Source organism: Nyctibius grandis, chromosome 1 (assembly GCF_013368605.1).
Source record: "Nyctibius grandis isolate bNycGra1 chromosome 1, bNycGra1.pri, whole genome shotgun sequence".
Lineage (NCBI taxonomy): Eukaryota > Metazoa > Chordata > Aves > Nyctibiiformes > Nyctibiidae > Nyctibius > Nyctibius grandis.
The window spans coordinates 63,407,331-63,427,318 of record NC_090658.1 but is presented as its reverse complement, the minus strand read 5'-3'; the positions used below and the strand labels follow the sequence as shown (position 1 = coordinate 63,427,318).

The following is a 19,988-nucleotide window of genomic DNA, read 5'->3' as shown; positions in this document are numbered from 1 at the left end:
CCTTGAGGAATTTATTTCTATTTGTCATCTGAAAGCAAGACTGAGTTATTATTTTCCTAAGTTTTGGCTTCATGATTACCTTAAAGCAGGAACTAACCCACCTATGGTCAATCTGGCAAAGTCTTTATGCTTAATGTCTTGTGGAAATACAGAGAGTCAGACTTGAACCTGTGTGTGCTGCTCGGTTCTCTCCTCCGTGTTTAATATATTCATGCAGAGCCTGTGATATGGGAATAACCGTTCACATCGGGGCTTATTTATTCCCTTGTTCTAATCACTTGGGTTCACAGAGCCAAAACATGTAATGTTACTAGACTTCTATCTGGAAGATTTCTCTTTTCGCTCTAGTCCATTGTCATCACCTGTCAGCACCAACCTCTTCGTTGTCAGCATTGTCAAACCTGACAGCACGTGAAGCAGGGAAAGAAGTGGACAGAACAGAATTTTAATGAAACGTCTTCACATTCACTTTTAGCAATGTCAGTTCCTCACCACACTCGGTATTTCAGGCTTGCTTGTGACAAGGTTGCCATCAATATTGGAAATACATTCAAAGCAGAAACTTTTGAACAACTGGACTGTTTCAGTGCAGTTCCACCTAGCACAACACTCCGCACCGCTTTATTCTGCATGCACATGTGGCAATGGTATGAAGCAAAATGTTGGGCAGGATTACAGTGTCAAACTGTGGCGACGATGTTAGCTTGCTTTTTGGCTGATTGCCCTGAAGGAGGGTAGTAGAAGGGTGAAAATACTTTTTGGTTTATTGCTAAGATCACATTCAAACCAGAATTAGGGTCGATAATGAGCTTTCGATTGTGGTGACTAATGATAAAGAATGAATTTTTACTCTCAAATGAGATGTTTGAAGAGGATGCAAATATCATGCTATTTTTATAATCTATGTTAAATGAGCTAGAGAGTGACCTGTGTGTGCTTTTGGACGTCCATGCTGAGACAGCTTCTCACTCTCTGAGTTAGAGAGCAGGATGCAGACTGAAACCGCAACGTTCACCTGGACCTGGCACCAGTATGGTGTTGGGGAGGGTGCTGTTCTCTACGGACAAAGCCTCTCCCAGTGGGTCAGCTCTGCATCCGTCCCTCTCTCAGGCAGGCAATCAGACATATGGTAACGTATTTGTCGTACTCTTTTTATAAGACAGCCAACTCAACCTAGTAAGTGCTTGCTAGCTTCTACAGTATTATTTTGGTATCTTGATTAAATTCTCAGCTGATGGAATCCTGTGATTAAATAAGCAACTTCATTCTTCCAATTTTTCTTCTGTTTTTCCAAGTATGCCAGTATAACATTGTGACTGCATCATCAATAAACTGTTTCTGTCTTTCATTTCAATCTGAAGAGTATGTGAGCAGAGTGTACCCTAAAGATACAAAAGCCACACACAAATAAGAAAGAAATACAATACATTATCATTAAAAAAGATTTCCATGACTAGTTGAAATATCATTATTCTTTTGTAACCGGTTCTATGATTTCTGGACATTTGGGATTGCCTTAGTTTATGCTGTAATAATTTCTATTTGAACCAAATGTCTGGTCTTTTATGAAGCATGACACTTGTTGTTTCCATTCTTTGTTACGGTCTTTTGAATCTCCTTGCTATTTCTCTAATGGTGTGTGGAATACTTTGAGGGCCAAACCATTCAATGAGAGACTGTAATTAATTTTTTTCCCAAAAAATCTATTAAGTATGCTTTCTTGACATTTTGAGATTTCTTCTTTTGTCTATCATGTTGATATTCTGCATGTAGTTTGGAATAGTCTGGGGAGTCTTTATGTTTTCAAATCACTGTTGAAAATGATGATGTTATGTATTCTGTTCTTAAGCTAGGCTTTAGTGTATGTGCACACACACTAAGAGTCGTACTGAGACATGACATATATGTTTATTTTTTCCTTGAAGAAAAATATTGCCTGGCAGTCAAGAAGACAGAGAAGAGTATTTGGCAAAAAAAAAAAAAAGGTTTAACTTTGTTCCAGAAAGTACGATGCTGAACTTATCAATGGAGTAGAACAATGTTTTACTTGCATACTTGGAAATGGGTGAGGGAGCAGGTTAACAGAACAAATTGAGAGTATCAGGTCTGTCTGCTTTCATGTCTGTTTGGAGGGTACTAGTCCAAAGAGACATAGCATTTGATCTGGAGAAGTGCTTTTCTCAGGCACACAGATAAATAGTTCCTGACATGAATGATTTAGCAGGACATAATGCAGTGATGAGCCCCCCAGAGGAGGGAAGTACATTTCATGTTTTCCTTCAGTTTTAGGGTAGGAAGAATGATGAAGCTGAACATTTAGCCAGTAGAGGCTTCTAAGGAGAAAGAGCAGTGTGTAAGGAGATGAGAATCCAAGGGCTGTGAGCAGCAGTGGGAGGAAAAGCCTAGAAGTGTTGGGGTGGAAAACAAATTTTAAGCAGACACTCAGCTGTGCCAGGGACAGAAGGTGAAAAATTGAGAGCTGAGCAAAAACCTCAGACTTTAATATAGGTGGAACCGTCTACCAACAAACTGTGGTCTTTCCACACAGAGTGACAAGTGACTCCAAGAAAAGGTGGGGTCTACAGTACTTAATCACTCTCCAGAGGAGTATGGGCCAAAAAGGGTTAACAATGCCAAGGCAGAGAAATTCAGTTAACAGTCCTCTTCATTAGACTTTCCCAAAAGACTAATGCTGGACGACAGTTTTGGTTATCCTTTCTTGCATTTGTTGTCAGTTGTCTACAGGATTTATACCTTCTATCAAATGTCAGCCTCAGTTAAACCCCTATCTTGCTTAATATCTGGATTAATAAGATCTACTTCCCCCACCTTGCCTGGATGCTGTGCACAACTTGCCAAAAGGATTTGTAGGTTACAAGTTGGGGACAGACCTGTTGGAAATCAGCGTAGGGGGAAGGGACCTGGGGGTCCTAGTGGACAGCAGGATGACCATGAGCCAGCAATGTGCCCTTGTGGCCAAGAAGGCCAATGGCATCCTGGGGTGTATTAGAAGGGGCGTGGTTAGCAGGTCAAGAGAGATTCTCCTCCCCCTCTACTCTGCCCTGGTGAGGCCGCATCTGGAATATTGTGTCCAGTTCTGGGCCCCTCAGTTCAAGAAGGACAGGGAACTGCTAGAGAGAGTCCAGTGCAGAGCCACGAAGATGATTAAGGGAGTGGAACATCTCCCTTATGAGGAGAGGCTGAGGGAGCTGGGTCTCTTTAGCTTAGAGAAGAAGAGACTGAGGGGTGACCTCATTAATGTTTCTAAATATGGAAAGGGCAAGTGTCATGAGGATGGAGCCAGGCTCTTCTCAGTGACATCCATTGACAGGACAAAGGGCAATGGGTGCAAGCTGGAACACAGGAGGTTCCACATAAATATGAGGAAAAACTTCTTTACGGTGAGGGTGACCGAACACTGGAACAGGCTGCCCAGAGAGGCTGTGGAGTCTCCTTCTCTGGAGACGTTCAAAACCCACCTGGATGCGTTCCTGTGTGATATGATCTAGGTAATCCTGCTCCGGCAGGGGGATTGGACTAGATGATCTTTCGAGGTCCCTTCCAATCCCTAACATTCTGTGATTCTGTGATTCTGTGAAATGAGAATTTAAGAATCTTCAAGTGTTGTCCCCTAGGTACACTGAGGCAGAGATATGTTTCATTCACTTCTGAATTTGATTCAAGATATACAGGAAGTTTATGATTTTATCCACCATTTTGCAGGGCTAAGCATGGGATTGTTCACAGTAAACACTTCCACATACTGCAACCCAAACATCTTACAAACTGATGACAGCCAAGTCTTTGTCTTTTGCTTACTGAGCCTGTTCATACTTTTTCAATCTTCTAGCCATGGGACTGCATCTTTATTTCTTGTTAGGCGTATGGTCTGGGACGTGGTGGGTAGGCTGTGTCTTATTCTCTTGCAAACTGATTCAGGAGAACGAGCAGGGATGGTGAAATCTAAACTGATGATAAAAGGAGTTTCCGCAGGTGTCTTGCCAAATGGGTCCACAAAGGCCGAGTGGGGCTGTTTTTGAAAGGAAGCAAGCTGCCCTCTATTGGCCAGCACACGAAATTTGGCCCTTTTCCTTTCTTTGTGTAAACGAGGGATTAAGTGTTTGAATCTGACATTGTATCTTCATCAGAAAAAGCAGATATATGTCTTTTTACAGGCTGCTACATTGAGAAGTGGTATGAAATTTGGCAAAAGATAAATAAACATGAAGATGACACTTTTGCACTCTTTAAAATATTTCTTTGCTTTTCAGCCATGTTACAGGAGAGGTAAAGAAATATAAGAATCTGAATTTTCATTTGGGAGGATTTTCTATTGCATGCACTTCTGTATTAATTTTATCAGCGTGGATAGGAATCCAGGAACATGAGCAAAACCTAGACAATGTATAGTGTACTGGGCCAGTAAATGTACACAAGTATAGGAGCTCTGCTGGTAGTGATTGCATACAGTACGAGGGTTAACCTGAGCACAAAACCAATCTGGGGACATTAGGAACTGGGACCTTTTCATGCTCTGAACTGTATTTCAGTAATTTACTGTACTTGTTCCTTCACATCACCTCCTTGTGAGCAGAACTTCCTACTAAGTGACATACTCACTGAATACCGCAGCGGCTGGTACCTCTGGAAGTGCTGTGAGAAGTCTTCACATTTATTGATCTTTGTAGAGGAAGCTACAATTTAAAGCAGTTTACAGAGCCTTGTTAAGCAAGCAGAAGTGCTAGACTCAAGTGTTTGTGTATGACGTGCTCCAAGTCCAGTAAATATTATTGTTTGATTCAGCTTTACGCTCCTGTAACATACATTCTTTTCTTCAAATCTTAATATGTTATATTGGTAGAAAACCCAGGCACTGAAGTAAATAAATGAATCACATTATCATGTCCAGAGGCATAATGAACCTACATTATCCCATTATGCCCCATGTTTCTCGCATGATTTGAGGTAATCTTTAACAGTGGGAAAAGGTCTGTTCAAGTATGTTTCTATCTGTAACTGCCTATACTACTTTTTTTGATGACAGACAGTAACCAAATATCCTGGACTGGCCAAGAGAGTTTTGGGATTTTGATTACTGCTCTGGCAGCTTGAGAAATGTCTTTAGGACTCTGAAGAGATGAAACGTGCCCCTTGCATAATCCAAGGCAAAGGGCAGATTCCTGAACAAAGGAGAAATGCTCCAGCTGCTTTTTTTTTTTTTTTTGCCTAAAATGGTCATCCTACCTTGATACCTCTGCTTACTTGTCAATAACTGCCTGGGATGTTTTTCTGGCTGCTAAATTTCTGTGTATTTTGTTTTGTTTATATTTGGTGTTAGGGTATGCAGTTTTTTTCTCCTAAAATTTCCTTGCAAAATGATATTGCCCAGCAAAGTGTGGTGAGGGAGCTGGGAAAGATACAGAAGAATTATAATTAGAGGCAGGCTCAGGGTTTATTGACAAATGCTATGTTTCAAGTGTATATCATGCAGTTCTCACTAAAATGTTTTTGTCTTATGCACCCAAATTACTTGCAACTATTGCACAGTTGGAAGTAGTTGTTGCTATAGAAGCACTGGAGCTGCTGACAGTGCTGGCAGCAGGAACAGCAGCAACAGCAGAAGGTACTTGATTATCTTATGGGTTTAGGAATGAGAGTTTGCATTTTATATCCTATTGCTTCTCATTGCATTGGGAAAACAATGACAAGGAAAGGAACGGAAAGGAACGGAAAGGAAAATATTATTTATTTTGTTTTATTATTTTTGCATTTACAAATTTGGTTTGAACTCATCTCAGGTGGATCAAATTAGCTGAATTTGCAAAATGAGGACAGGGTGGTGTTCACAAAGGTTTGGGTTTTCTCAAAACTCTTTACAAATAGCTGCCAAATAATTCTGAAAGAGATGAAAGTCAAACAGTCTCAACAGGAACTGTAAGAGGCAGTAGCTATGGTGGGGCTGTGGGGGAAAAAGGGAAGAAAGAAGCCTCTAACAACAGTAAGAAGAACTGCCTTCAGTAGTAAAGGACATGGGATGGATCTGTGCATATGCAAGAACTTGCATAGAAAAAACACTCTTTAGTTTGTAGTCTATGCCATGACTTTCTCAAAATGTTGTCTCTTATGTGGGAGAAATCAGTGTTCAGCTTTAAATGTTCCTTTTCAGGAGAGGAGTACTTGCATGTCACCTGGATGGGTGGGAACAGTACTGTACAGGAGCAGATGAGATCCTGTGTTTCCTCTCCAGATTTCAAGAAACAGTCCCAGGAAGTCACTCTCTGCTCTCCCACCACATGGGAAGCAGGAAGATGCTCTCCTTCCCCAAAATTTCATTATGGTCTTTACTTCACTCTTTTGCACTTCTGCATCCAGCCAACAGCCTCTCTGCTCCACCTCCCTGGCCCATCTCTTCAGGGCACAGCTTCTGCCCAGACTGCTGGGCTGAGCAGGATCCCTGTGTGGCACTGCTCTCGCTTCTTTTCTTTCCATAGGATGTGAGCAAGAGAGGGCAGTGGGAAGGACTCTCTTGTCTCCTGCTATCCAGATCTGAATGAATTTTGCTTCCTTCTCTCCTGTATAGCTGGGGAGGAGCCCCAGCCTGAGAGCAGTCTGTGTGCACTCCCAGTTTTAGGGCACTGCACGCAGCAGGAGAAAGAGATGAGCATTTAGCGGGAGTACTGAGGAATTCACACTTCCACAGATTAGAGTCTGTTCCTAATTTCTGATTTAACAATAATGTTTGAGAGGATCTAAAATGCTGCGCATTTGCTCTTCATTAGTTTCAAAGAGAGAAGCAGTGGTGTCAGTTAGAATTTCATGCTTTTCTTTTTTTTTTTTTCAGTAACCATAATGTGAGAATGGAGATACTGTGAATACCGAGTCTGAACAAAAGCCCATCAAAAACAACCACCTCAGTGTAAGCTCAGAGTAAGCAGATAGTGATCATTCTGTTGTATGTTCTTCTAGCCTCAAGCCATCTGTGGCCCAGGAAATTTTTAAGCAAGAGGTGATGGTTTTGTATTTAGTAGCCCCAGACTGAGTATTCTTCCATGATGTTCTTCAGATGATTTCCAAAGCCATGTAAACGTTTGAATCCACAATGCTGCAAGCAGGTCCAAGGCTTCAGTACGTGCTCTGGGACAAATGGTGCCTCCTGTTTGTCTGAGCCTGCTGACTGCAGGGAGTCATTTATTTGATGCCTCCTAGTTTTTGTGGCAGAAGAGACAATAATGTCATGATGTAAGTCATGTCTGTGGTGAACTCTATAGCAAAAAATAAGCAAAAGGTAAAGATCTGAGAGTTTTGTGTGGTGGAAGAGGATTTGCTACTTGTATGTATCTTAACTGTGTGTATCTGAACTGTATATATCTGAACTGGGATGAACTTTGCCAGTACAAGAATAACCTTGAAGATGGCTCCAAATAAATCTAACCCCTGTCTTTCAGAACACCTTAATCTTGCATCCTGACAAATATTGCCACACATAGTTCTGTATAGATAAGATGGGAACTAAAGGCTACTGAAGTTTACCAAATCCTTTTCCATCCAAGAAATCCTAAATAAGCTTAGTATAGAAAAGTGGTTTAAGGTATCTTAGTTTCATTCTGTGAGTGGCTTGCAAGGGTTAAATGACAACATTCTACATTTTGAAAATACTTTTCATTAGAGGAAAAGGTACCCAAGATGATTCCCCCCCACCTTTTTTTTCCCCATTTGAACCTGCCTAAATAAGGATTCATCATTGTTAATGGGATTTTCTTTTTCATTAGTGTCACTAAATAAGCTCTACTTGGATAACAACAACAACAAAAAATGGAGCCAGAAGGTACAATCCTGTTCTAGTGGAGCATACCACTAATGTAAATAGTTTGCTTGAAAATATTATATATCTTTTTTTGAACTGTTAGAAACACTGTAAGCATTTCAGATACTATCTCATGCAGTTAACAAAATGCCTAGGAAAACAATGAATTTGTTTAAAAAAGGCGTTTACTGAAACAGAAAAAAAAGCCTTATACATAATAATAAAAACAAAGCTTCTAAGTGAATAGTACACAGCTCATTAGAAAGAATAAACTCCCAGGGTCCCTGAAGGTAAAATACAATAGAATGTAGCCTATTTAAAACTCCATTCAGTGAATATGACTTTTGCATACTAAAGCAAATCATATTTCATGACAAAATGGATTATTTTAAATGACTCATTTTTTACTATTTAATGTTCTTTTCATATAAGCTGCATTTTCCACTGAACAGTCTTTGAGAAACCATACTTTTGTAAATGAATCATCAGGCAGTAGTAAGACTTCTCTATTGTTTATTGAACATATAAATATTTGGTGATGTATTCGAAGTATAAAGTCTCCCTGTAGTATGCTGTAGTTATTTACAGCTGCCATGTTAAAAGACAAGTATTTCAAAATTATGTACAGAAGCCATTGGCAAACAGTAGGACTATGTGGAAAAATACTGACATACCAATATGCCAATACTTAACTGAATTTCTATGATTTTACAAGGTATTTTCTTTTTAACACTTATCCTGGACCATTTTCTTCAGCTTTTCTTTCAAGCCACTAATATGTTCAGAGGACTTTGAAGAGGAGATGACTCAAAGTCAACGAATAACATTTTCATTTGAAGTCAGGTAAAGCAGTAGATGAATTTTGCAGTTGGAAGTAGTACGAAGAGTCTCTTCATGTTCATTATAACATCCATAAAAGGATGACCCTTCCTGAAAGTGAAGTGCTTGGTTAATCAGTACTTTGCACCAGTTCAGAATTCTTAATCCTATAGCATTGTTGACAAGATCACAGCAAAACAGCTGAGGATTTTCTTTAGTGCTGCCAGCCAGAAATGACTAAAGGTGTTTAAAGGCACAGCCCCCACTGACAAGTGGGTGAGGAGTGCAAGGTAAGAGAGTAACGCAGAGGCCCTCAGTTTGAAAAGTCTCCTCCAGCTGATGTACAGTAGCCAACGCTGACTGTGCCAGATGAAGTGTGTATTTACTGCTCATTTGGTTTGCAGTTCAGACTAGTCTACATGACATGTGCCATGAGTGTGGGCTTGTGACACATTTGAGCACACTGTTCTGTGTAAGAAAGAACTGTGTGCTGTATTGCCAAACTTTGAGGTCAGTTCTGCTGTTCTGCTTGAAGACAGATGATGTTGCAACTACATTTGGCTGTCAACACAGAAACCCATTCTCAATCAGCTAGAAGCTGAGATACATAGGAATAGCAGACAGTATTTTTGGAATATTTCATTGCATTTTCATTCCTCTATTTCCATCTCATCTGATTTCTTTTGTTTGTCTCTGAACAGTTCAGACTTACACAAAGAGGCTTTGGATTAAGAAACACATTCTGAGACCTAGCTTCGATAATAATATGATGCAACTGCAATTCAATGAGAAGATATACCATTTACTAACTTTGTTGGTAGCCTGGGAATTTTATTGAGTGTCCAGATGTGCTGACTGGGCAGAAGTGTTCTTCAATAATTCTGACAAGTTTTTCCCGGTAAGAACCTTTCCCTTTTAACATTATTGAAGTCTAAGTCATTTGCAGGTTGGATTACTTCAAAAAGCTCTAGACTGTGTTATGACCTTAAAGAAACAAGGAAAAGAATAATTTTCACCTAGCCTAGGAGGCACTGTACACCCCAGCAATGGTCACAGAAGGGTGTGTGATGTGTCAATGAACGGAGGATTTTCAGTTAACCGATTCTTAGGTAGTACAGAATCACAGAATTGTTTTGGTTGGAAAAGATCTTTAAGATCGCCAATTCCAACTGTTAAACTAGCACTGCCAAGTCCACTGCTAAACCATGTCCCTCGCTACAATCTCCTTTCAGGTAGTTGCAGAGAGTGATAAGGTCTCCTCTCAACCTCCTTTTCTCCAGACTAAACATCCCCGGTTCCCTCAGCTGCTCCTCATAAGATTTGTGCTCTAGACCCTTCACCAGCTTCGTTGCCCTTCTTTGGACTTGCTCCAACACCTCAATGTCTTTCTTGTAGTCAGGGGCCCAAAACTGAACACAGTATTCGAAGTACAGCTTCACCAGTGCTGAGTACAGGGGGACAATCACTTCCCTAGTCCTGCTGGCCACACTATTTCTGATACAAGTCAGGATGTTGTTGGATGCCTTGGCCACCTGGGCACACTGTTGGCTCATATTCAGCTGGCCGTTGACCAACACCCCCAGGTCCTTTTCTGCCAGGCAGCTTTCCAGCCACTCTTCCCCAAGCCTGTAGATGTGCGTGGGGTTGTTGTGACCCAAGTGAAGGACCTGACACTTAGTCTTGTTGAACCTCATACAGTTGGCCTCAGCCCATTGATCCATCCTGTCAAGACCCCTCTGCAGAGCCTTCCTACCCTCCAGCATATCAACACTCCCGCCCAGCTTGGCATCATCTGCGAACTTACTGAGGGTGCACTTGATCCCCTCATCCAGATCATTGATAAAGACATTAAAGAGAACTGGCCCCAATACTGAGCCCTGGGGAACACCACTTGACCGGCCGCCAACTGGATTTAATTCCATTCACCACAACTCTTTGTGCCCGGCCATCCAGCCAGATTTTTACCCGGCGAAGTGTACACCTGTGCAAGCCATGAGCAGTCAGTTTCACCAGGAGAATGCTGTAAAATACAGCCATCCTGAGATGAAAATGGAGGACAATTGCTGTCAATAGTGAGTGCTTGGCTTTCCTGTGTGCTTTCCTCGGTTTTGGCTTATCAGAGTTTATGTTCAGTGATTTCCACATTTTCTGTCCCAGGCTGCTTTATATGCTGCTGTGGGTAGGAGGTTTGAGTGAATAGTTTGACACAAGAATGAAGAGAAGTGTTTTTAAATCTGGAGAAGGTTATGGTTTGAATGTGTATGTTTTACATGCACTACTGTGCATATTTTATATTAAAATGCAAACTGTGCATTTTAATGCACAATATGCTTCCATATTGTATACACACCTAGAACTCAATAGTGGATACTTGAAAGGCTTTGGCTTAGATGCAATTTCTTGAAAACCACTTTTTTTTTTTTTCCTGTAACAATGGTGTTCTGGCTGAACCCAAGGACTCTGCTGTCCTGTTTCATTGCAGAAAAGGCACCTATTTTATGTTCTTTGCTGCTCCCCTCCACCAGCAAACCAAAGATTATGTTGAACACTCAGGTGGCAGTACATTGTTCCTACTTAGAGCTTGGATATTTCTTCTCATGATACCAGAAATAGTGTCAATCTCTGGTAATAATAATGATAAGAGTTGGAAGAAAATGTCTTTCCACTAGGCATTGGACTAAGTCCCACTTAATTTCACAGGATACACTGACCATCGTATTGTTGGCTGCTACCCAGCACAGCCAACTAGTACAGCCTGCCAGCTGGGGATGTAAAGCAAATACACAACATTTTATTTGTTCCTGGAAAAGTGGTAAACGTTCCCAGCATTTTAAAATTTTCGTTCTTAATAGTTTTAATTGAAACAGGGTTGTAGGAATACTAAAATTTTTAAAGCAATATGTTTCAGGAGAATAAAAAAATGAGGGAATGGTGGAGATCTGTTTTGTTGTTAATTTTTTATTACCAAAATTTCACTTAGCATGTGAAGAGAATATATTCCGCTCAGTTTATTATGGGAACAATGGAAATGTTCAAACATAGGCAAAGATTAAAAAATGTCTCAAAAAGGGTGAGAGAAAGAAAAATTATGGAAATTACGTGTTTTCAGTTACATTTGTTGTTTGTAACTATTGTTTATATGCTAAATGCACTCCTAGGTAGTTACTATACTTATCTGATAAGCTTGTGGGCTATGCAATAAGTGTAATTTATTAAGCATCATTCATATCTTTCTTTAGTAGTTCAAATCTCTGATCACCATCAAAGAGCTGCTATTTGGGCTGTTCTTTTATCTATTTTTTAAGTCTTTGTATTTCACTGGAAAATAAGTGTGAGATTTTCTCCCATGAACAGTCTGAATCCAACTAAAATTCATGGCCATTTATTACAATATCTCTTATAACTTATATGTTTAACACTGGGTGCTCTCAGTTCATTCCCCTATCCAAAGGGTAGTCATGTGCCACTGTAAGATGAAAGGTTTGGCTGAGTTGAGGGAGGGTGTGTGTGTTTGAATGTAAAATTTTGTGTCTGTCTTTTGTGTGTAAAACATTATCTGCAGTTTCTTTACAAGAGAGTTTCTACACTACGTGCATGTCCATGCCACTTGACTGAACTAGCTGACTGCTGGCAGAGCTACCAGATGTCAGGCTAGTCCCAATGCTACAGGCAGGACAGCAGCGTGAGCATGGTACTCTGCCCAAGTTAATAAGACTGGTGTTGGGTTAGAGGTCCTACGTAACTCATTTGTGACTCCCTGTATGTGACTAATGCAGCCATTATTTTCACACCACGTTGCATACTACTGAACTTCTAATATATAAACCTGGACACCTCTAACTGGCATATATATATATTCAGAATCTTACACAGACTGCATGAAGAGGAGGAGGGTAGACCTGTTGCAGATATCTGCTCCATTTTGGTACATCAGGGTGCATTGTTGCTTTTAGGAATCGGACATGTTGAGATGGGTAGAAACCTGCCCAGCACACAGATTTGCCACTGATTTCAGGGACTGTGTGCTTGGGCTAAGAGAGTTTGAACTGATGAGCTGTAGTCAGCTCCTTGGAGCTGCCTGTCCCTGCTAGAGCTTGTGTATAGAAGCGATTTGGGACCAGAATGTTTAGTAAATATTTAATTAACTGAAAGGTTATTAGAGTGCAACGAATAACTGCAACTCAACTTTTAGCTTCCACTCCTGTCACTCACTCTGCAGTGTGGGAGAAGTAAATTGTGATAAGGAGCCACGTGAGTTTTGTCAGCAAGACTAGCTATGACTTTTAAATATATTGTCTGACACCCTAAGGGGAGCCTATAAAAACTTGAACGTGAAATCATTACACTGTTTTGTCATGCCCAAATGACAATAACAACCATGAAACTTTTTCTGTGAAATGCCTTTAACAGGCTAACTTGATTTGCAATGATTTAAATACTGAAACAAATTCCCTCTATTTCCATCTTGCATTTAAACAAAATGACAGGATATTGGCACCACCACTGCCTCATCTTACTATAAATCAGCAGAAATGAACAATCTGTCAAGTTCCTTATCTGTGCTCTTTTTAGTCTTGTACAGTATGTGCATCTCCAGAAGAAAAAACATCATAAATACTTCTGTGCTCCCTCTCTGTTTGACTGTTTTTAATGTTCTTGTTATAGCTAAAGCTCTAGAAACCTGGAAAAACCTCATGGGTAGTTGAATGGTCTTACTGGTGAAGAAAAAACTGGAAACTTAAAGCAGTAATGGTAATGCTCATCTGGTAGTATTGGTAATGAAGAAGTATCATGTATTTGACTGAAGATACTTCCTAGAAGAAATGGTGTTACTAAATTCAGCCCACGCCAGTACAGGACACAAAACAGTTCTTCTGTGGGGTGATGATTGGCCAGCCTTGCAAATAAAGACTAAGACTCTTCTCTGAATATTCCTGATGTTTTCAACAGAGAATATGCAGGAGCTAATGTGTTGTGCCAAGAATCCAGTCAAGTGAGAATATATGAGTCAGTCAAAAAGCTCACTTACAAATTGAATTTGAATTTAGATTTACCTAGACTGTTTAGATTTACTAAATTACTTAGGCTGATTTAGATACAGATGAGTCAAAGACAACTTGCACAGCATTCAGTAGCATATAAACCAAATGTATTGATGGATTGCTTCTATTAATAAATAGATGCAGGTTTTTGTTTTCCATGATGATATTTGCATAAAATAGTGCTTTAAATAGAAAAGATGTAGTACTGAATTTTGCATATAAATATACATACAATCTCTATGTAAAATTAACTGAGAAATCTTCTTATGTGAAGCAGTCTATCACATCTATAGTAATAATCTCCTCTATTGCCTTTGTTGAGATGTTCAAAATGTGACTCTAAGGTGACTGTTCAAATAATCATGAGGATGAAACCTCATGTGTTCCAGGTAGCAACAAGTATGCTCTGTATTGTTTTTTATTTTTTTTAAGTCTAGTAGAGATAAACAACATGATGCATAAAGTGGTTATTATTTCTAAATTCAAATGGAAGGTATAAAACAGATCCAGACTATGCCTGTACCAGTGTGAAAGGGGCAGAATGAGGTAAGCATGTTACAAGAAGATCAGGAGAGCAAAGGGAGAAAATGGGACAGATTTTGCAATTGATTTTAGCATTTCTTCCCAATAGGTTGCTCTTCTAAAATATATTTGAAGCAATTACATCATAATGTCTGAATCTTTTACTTTTCTGCTTATTATTTATTCTCGGATAATTGGAGAGTATGGTTCTTAACATACTACTTTTGTCTGGCTTATATGTGATACACTTCCCACTGTCCCCTTTTGCTGGATGCAAAGCCTACAAAGTAGCAGAGATAAAATAATTGTGCTGTATGGATTATGCTGTTGTAGAGGGCTACTCTGTAGTGTGCTGTGAAGAAGTTGGAGAAGAAAGTCTATAGTTCCAGAACAATGTAGGAAGAGGGGCTGCAGGAAGTTAATTGTATAGACCTGCTGAGCGAAAACATGGTATTAGTCACAGCAAGAAGGAATATAGCATTTTTTCTGTTCCAGGGTCACATGGGGTCACAGAAAGACACTGAAGATTCAGGCTAACATCTGAAAGTATGGGATGAATAGGGCAGTTTTGACACTTGACAGCAAAGAGAATTTCTTCTCTATTGTGGAAAAAAACCCGTTAATGTTGTGATTTCAGCTTAGGAATGCAAATAGCAGTCTGGCACACATGTATCTAGAATGAGCGAAGAAATAGTCAAAGAACCAACAATTGCAGTAATAAACACATGGACAGATAAGGAAGCAAAATCTTACAGGAAATGGTCAACCTGGTGAAATGGTGCAGGAAGTCACTAGCATAAATAACACTTTATGATTATTTATTGAAGGAAAGTGGCATCTAAGGTTCTCACTGAGAATCAAGACTTCATTCAATTACATACTGCACTAATATGCAACTGTTATTGCTGCAAAGGGCTTAAGACCTGCCTAAAAGCTAGATCTACTAGAGGGAAGTACTGAACGTACAGAAGGAAGATAAAAACAATATGAAACTACACAGACTGTAAAAAAGAACATTTAAAGGCAAAACATACAGAACACAGCTCTCTAATTTTATCCAAAACTGACTGTGTTCTACTAACATTTCTCACCAAGTTGTTACCTCTTGTTAAACTTTAACTTTTCTTTTTCCCTGTCCTCTCCCTCTCCCTCTCCTTCCCTTTTCCCCTATTCCTTCTCCTTTCCCTTTTCCCTTCAGCCATTCCCTTTTCCTTTCCACTTCTCCATTCTATGTTTTTTGGTATGCTTAAAAGACTGGAAGATCTGTTGGCTCCATTCGTCTTTGGAATAAATATGTTGTTTTTTTCCTTTACATCAAAATGCTTTCTTTTCTCCTTCCCTGTATGGAAGTCATTTTGCATTACATGAAACCCTCAGTAGTGTTGTGGGTTCTGACAATCCTTGACAGTAGCATGCTGGCGTTAATTCGCACGTAGACTGGTGACCAGTATCAGTCCCATGTCTTACCAAATGGCTCCACTACTCATGCCCTATGCAACTTATAATGGAAAAGCTACAAGGATACTTACTGCAGTGTTAAGTATAATATGCAATGTACAAAAGCTGTAAGAGGAAAAAGCAATACAGAAAAGTGTAAAGTGACAAAGCATTAAGCTAATCCTACAAAGATCTTGACTGTCATGCAGTACACTTTCCAAATACTTGGGAGGCACAGAGAAAGGTTTATTAATGATTCACCATCCTGCCAACACTGCCTACATTTCTCATATGCAAACATTACTGTTTGGGGAGGGAGTGGGTGGGATTTTCCATGCATCAGATTGTAGCCATGAAAATGACAGCATTTTTCCCGAGTAATTAAAGCATTACCAAGCAAGACAATGATTGATGGTGTATTTAACAGTCTAAGAAAACTGCCTGCTTTTCTTACAAATATGTTGCATGTATATGAAGAAGAAAAAGAGTGTGGGAAAAGACTTATAGCACTCAAAAAATGCTGCTCACAGTATTCAGTTGATTTTATTCATTATCATTTTCACAAACCACTTGTTTGATTTCTCTTTTGTATTTTCAAATCATTATATCATTGCCAGAAAGCAAAATTACTGCTTTGAAATATATGTGACATAATTAACTGGGTACATTAATGTTTGTGACAGAAGCACTCCTTAAGTTTTTAAGCATTCTGAGAGTTACAAAGATGTTGCTAAAGTTGGCAACAACAAACTGATTTTCTGTCAATACAATAAAAAAGAGATCGTCTATACTTCCTGTGTCTGATCAGCTCCAGACAGCAGAGACATGCATATAGGGTGATGTATGGCAGAGGGCTATGCAAAGAGTGGTGCACCATTATAACTAATATACAATCTTGAAATTAGAAGTGAATAGAAAAAGAAATTACATGGCTTTTGTGCTTTCTTCAGCACAGGGTTAAATTTTCTTGGCAGAAAGGAGAATTTTAGGGAGAAGAGAGTAAGTATGGGATAGATTAATTTATTTTCTCAGACCTAGTAATGCCATATTACTTGGCAAATTAATAATTTTTAAAGAAAAAATGTATATGTTTCATACCAAATGTTACAGTAATCCTTTCTGAGACGGGTGACTATGAAATCAAGGACAAAAGACAGGGTCTTTCAAGGAATATTGTTTAAATGTGTGAACTTAGTGTATATGCTTGTCTTCCAAGTTGCAAAAATACTTTAGTGAGACACTGCTGAGATTGTCTCTGGGATCACAGAATCACAGAATTACAAAATGGTTGACGCTGGAAGGGATGTCTGAAAGTCATCTGGTCTATACCCCCTGCTCAAGTAGGGTCACCTGGAGCTGGTTGCTCAGGTCTATGTCCAGATGGCTTTTGAGTATCTCCAAGGAGCGAGACTCCACGACATCTCTGGGCAACCTGTGCCAGTGTTTGGTCACCCTCACAGTAAAAAAGTGCCTTCTGATGTTCTGAGAAGACCTCCTGTCTTTCAGTTTGTGCCCATCATCTCTTGTCCTGTCACTGGGCACCACTGAAAAGAGCTTATCTCCACCTTATTTGCACCCTCCCTTCAGATATTCAGTGTTGATTGGCGGGGAAGGATCACCTCCTTCAACCAGCTGGCAGCACTCCTTCTAATGCAGCCCAGGATACAATTAGCCTCCTTTGTGGCAAGGGCATGCTGCTGGCTCACATTCAGCTTGGTGTTCACCAGGACCCCTAGGTCCTTTTCATCCAAACTGCTTTCCAGCTGGTTAGCCCCAAGCATGTACTGGTGCATGGCGTTGTTCCTCCCCAGGTGCAGACTTTGCACTTCCCCTTGTTGAACTTCATGAGGTTCCTGCCAGCCTATTATTCCAGCCTGTCAAGGTCCCTCTGGATGGCAGCATGACCGTCTGGTGTACCAGCCATTCCTCACAGTTTTGTGTAATCAGCAAACTTGTTGAGTGTATTCTCTGCCCCATCATCTAGTTCATTAATTAAGGCGTAAAACAGGATTGAACACAGTATTGACCCTTGCGGTACACTGCTAGTCACTGACCTCCAATTAGACTTCATGCCACCAATCACCACCCTCTGGGCCCGGCCATTCATCCAGTTTTCAATCCACCTCGCTACCTCCTCCAGCCCATACAGCTTCTCTATGAAGATCTTATGGGAGACAGTGTCGAAAGCCTTACTCAGTACAAGGTAGAATCCTGGGCAGGTTGACCTCAATTAACAGCAACTTAAGAGGTGAGGATTCAGCTGTGCCACCGATGAAGAGCTGTGCAGCAACATAGCCCTTTTCACCACAGTGGAGAGTGGCCAGTCACCTGGGCAATGCCAGCCAACAGCAGTTGGGGGATGACAGGGGGTGCCCAAAATCCACCCCAGAAATATAGCTGTGTCTGCTGCTCAGGACATTAACTTGGGAGCTTTTGATTGTATGTCTTCTTGTCAGACAGCATAGTGGTAGTGCCTGTGCAATCCTAGTGCTGATTTGCAAGCACCATAAAAGCAGAATAAAAGTAATCTCCAAGATGGTGGTAATGATGAAACAGCTCCTAAAACCAAATTCTTCTTCTCAGCTCCTGCACTTTATCATCCTTTTAAAACAATTACAAATCAACAACATTTCCGTTTCCTTTCCTTCTCCCTTTTCTCCTCTCTTCTATATGCTGTCCTTCTCACTATTATATATTTATTTACTTTTTCTCTTTTCACTTTTCCATCAGTCAGTCTTTTCAATGGTCTCTTAGACTATAATTTTCCCGATATTCCATTTAACCTGTACATAGAGCGCACCACTTTTATTAAGGCATGAGTATTTTCAGCACCTCCACCTCTGTAAATGGTAAGTCATTCCTTTAGAGTGACACTACTGTAAAACAGATTCAATTGGGAGAATCAGAGATCCTAGCATTTACAGTGGACCTATGATAAAAATTTAGCCTTTGAATATTGATTCAGAGAGGTTAATAAGATTTACAAGATTAAGACACTAAGGCTGTCAGAGTGATACTGGGATAAATCATTTAAAAAGAAGGGTTGAGCAGACAGTTAAAAAAACACCAAACCAATCAACAATTATTTATCAATTGTGGATGCACTAAAAATCCTCATTTTCACAGAATCACAGAATGGTAAGTATTGAAAGGGACCTCTGGAGATCATCTAGTCCAACCCCCTGCTGAAGCAAGTTCACCTAGAGCACGTTGCACAGGATTGCGTCTAGGCAGGTTTTGAATATATCCACAGCCTCACTGGGCAGCCTGTTCCAGTGCTCTCACCCTCAAAGTAATGAAGTTTTTCCTCATATTCAGATGGAACTTCCCATGTTTCAGTTTGTGCCTTTTGCCTCTTGTCCTGTTGCTGGGCACCACTGAGAAGAATCTGGCCCCATCTGCTTGACACCCACCCTTAACGTATTTGTAAGTATTGATAAGATCCCCCCTCAGTCTTCTCTTCTCCAGGCTAAACAGACCCAGCTCCCTCAGCCTTTCCTCATAAGAGAGATGCTCTGGTCCTCTAATTATCTTTGTAGACCTCCACTGGACTCTCTTCAGTAGTATCTTTCTTGAACAGAGCGGCCCAGAACTGGACACAGTACTCCAGGTGTGGCCTCACTAAGGCAGTATAGAGGGAGGGGATAACCTCTCTCAGCCTGCAGGGCAGAGTCTTCCAAATGCACCCCAGGATATTATTGGCCTTCTTAGCCACAAGGGCACATTACTGGCTCATGGTGAAATTGTTGTCTGCCATGATTCCCAGGTCCTTCTCCGCAGAGCTGCTTTCCGGCAGGTCAACCGCCAACCTGTACTGGTGCATTAGGTTCTTCCTCCGTAGGTGCAGGACCCTACACATGTTTTTGTTGAACTTCATTAGGTTCCTCTCCACCCAACTCTCTAGCCTGTCGAGGTCTCGCTGAACGGCAGCACAGCCTTCTAGTGTAACGGCCTCTCCTCCTAGTCTTGTGTCATCAGCAAGCTTGCTGAAGGTATGCTTTGTCCAGGTCATTGATGAATAAGTTGAACAAGGCTGGACCTAGTACTGATCCCTGGGGAACACTGCTAGCTACAGGCTTCCAACTAGACTCAGAGATGCTGATCACAACTCTCTGAGCTCTGCCATTCAGCCAGTTCTCAATCCACCTCACTGTCCACTCATCTAACCCACACTCCCTGAGCTCTCGTATGAGGGTGTTATGGGAGACAGTGTCAAAAGCCTTGCTGAAGTCAAGGTGGACAACATCCACTGCTCTCCCCTCATCTACCCAACCAGTCATGCCATCGTAGAAGGCCATCAGATTGGTCAAGCATGATTTCCCCTTGGTGAATACATGTTGACTCCTCCTGATAACCTTCTTTTC

General features: G+C 40.6%; 1 long non-coding RNA gene across 4 annotated transcripts in view; it reads left to right on the top strand.

Annotated features, from left to right (window-relative positions):
• The window catches only part of LOC137671270 (uncharacterized), a 72,189-nt gene that overhangs the window by 21,409 nt on the left and 30,792 nt on the right, over positions 1–19,988 (top strand). For 2 of the 4 annotated variants that reach the window (XR_011049406.1, XR_011049408.1), the window contains exons 2-5: positions 6,842–6,927; positions 8,561–8,647; positions 9,325–9,521; positions 10,322–10,695. This is a non-coding gene — a long non-coding RNA (uncharacterized lncRNA). The remainder of the gene's footprint in view (positions 1–6,841; positions 6,928–8,560; positions 8,648–9,324; positions 9,522–10,321; positions 10,696–19,988) is intronic. The other 2 variants (XR_011049409.1, XR_011049412.1) reach the window with 2 other exon arrangements.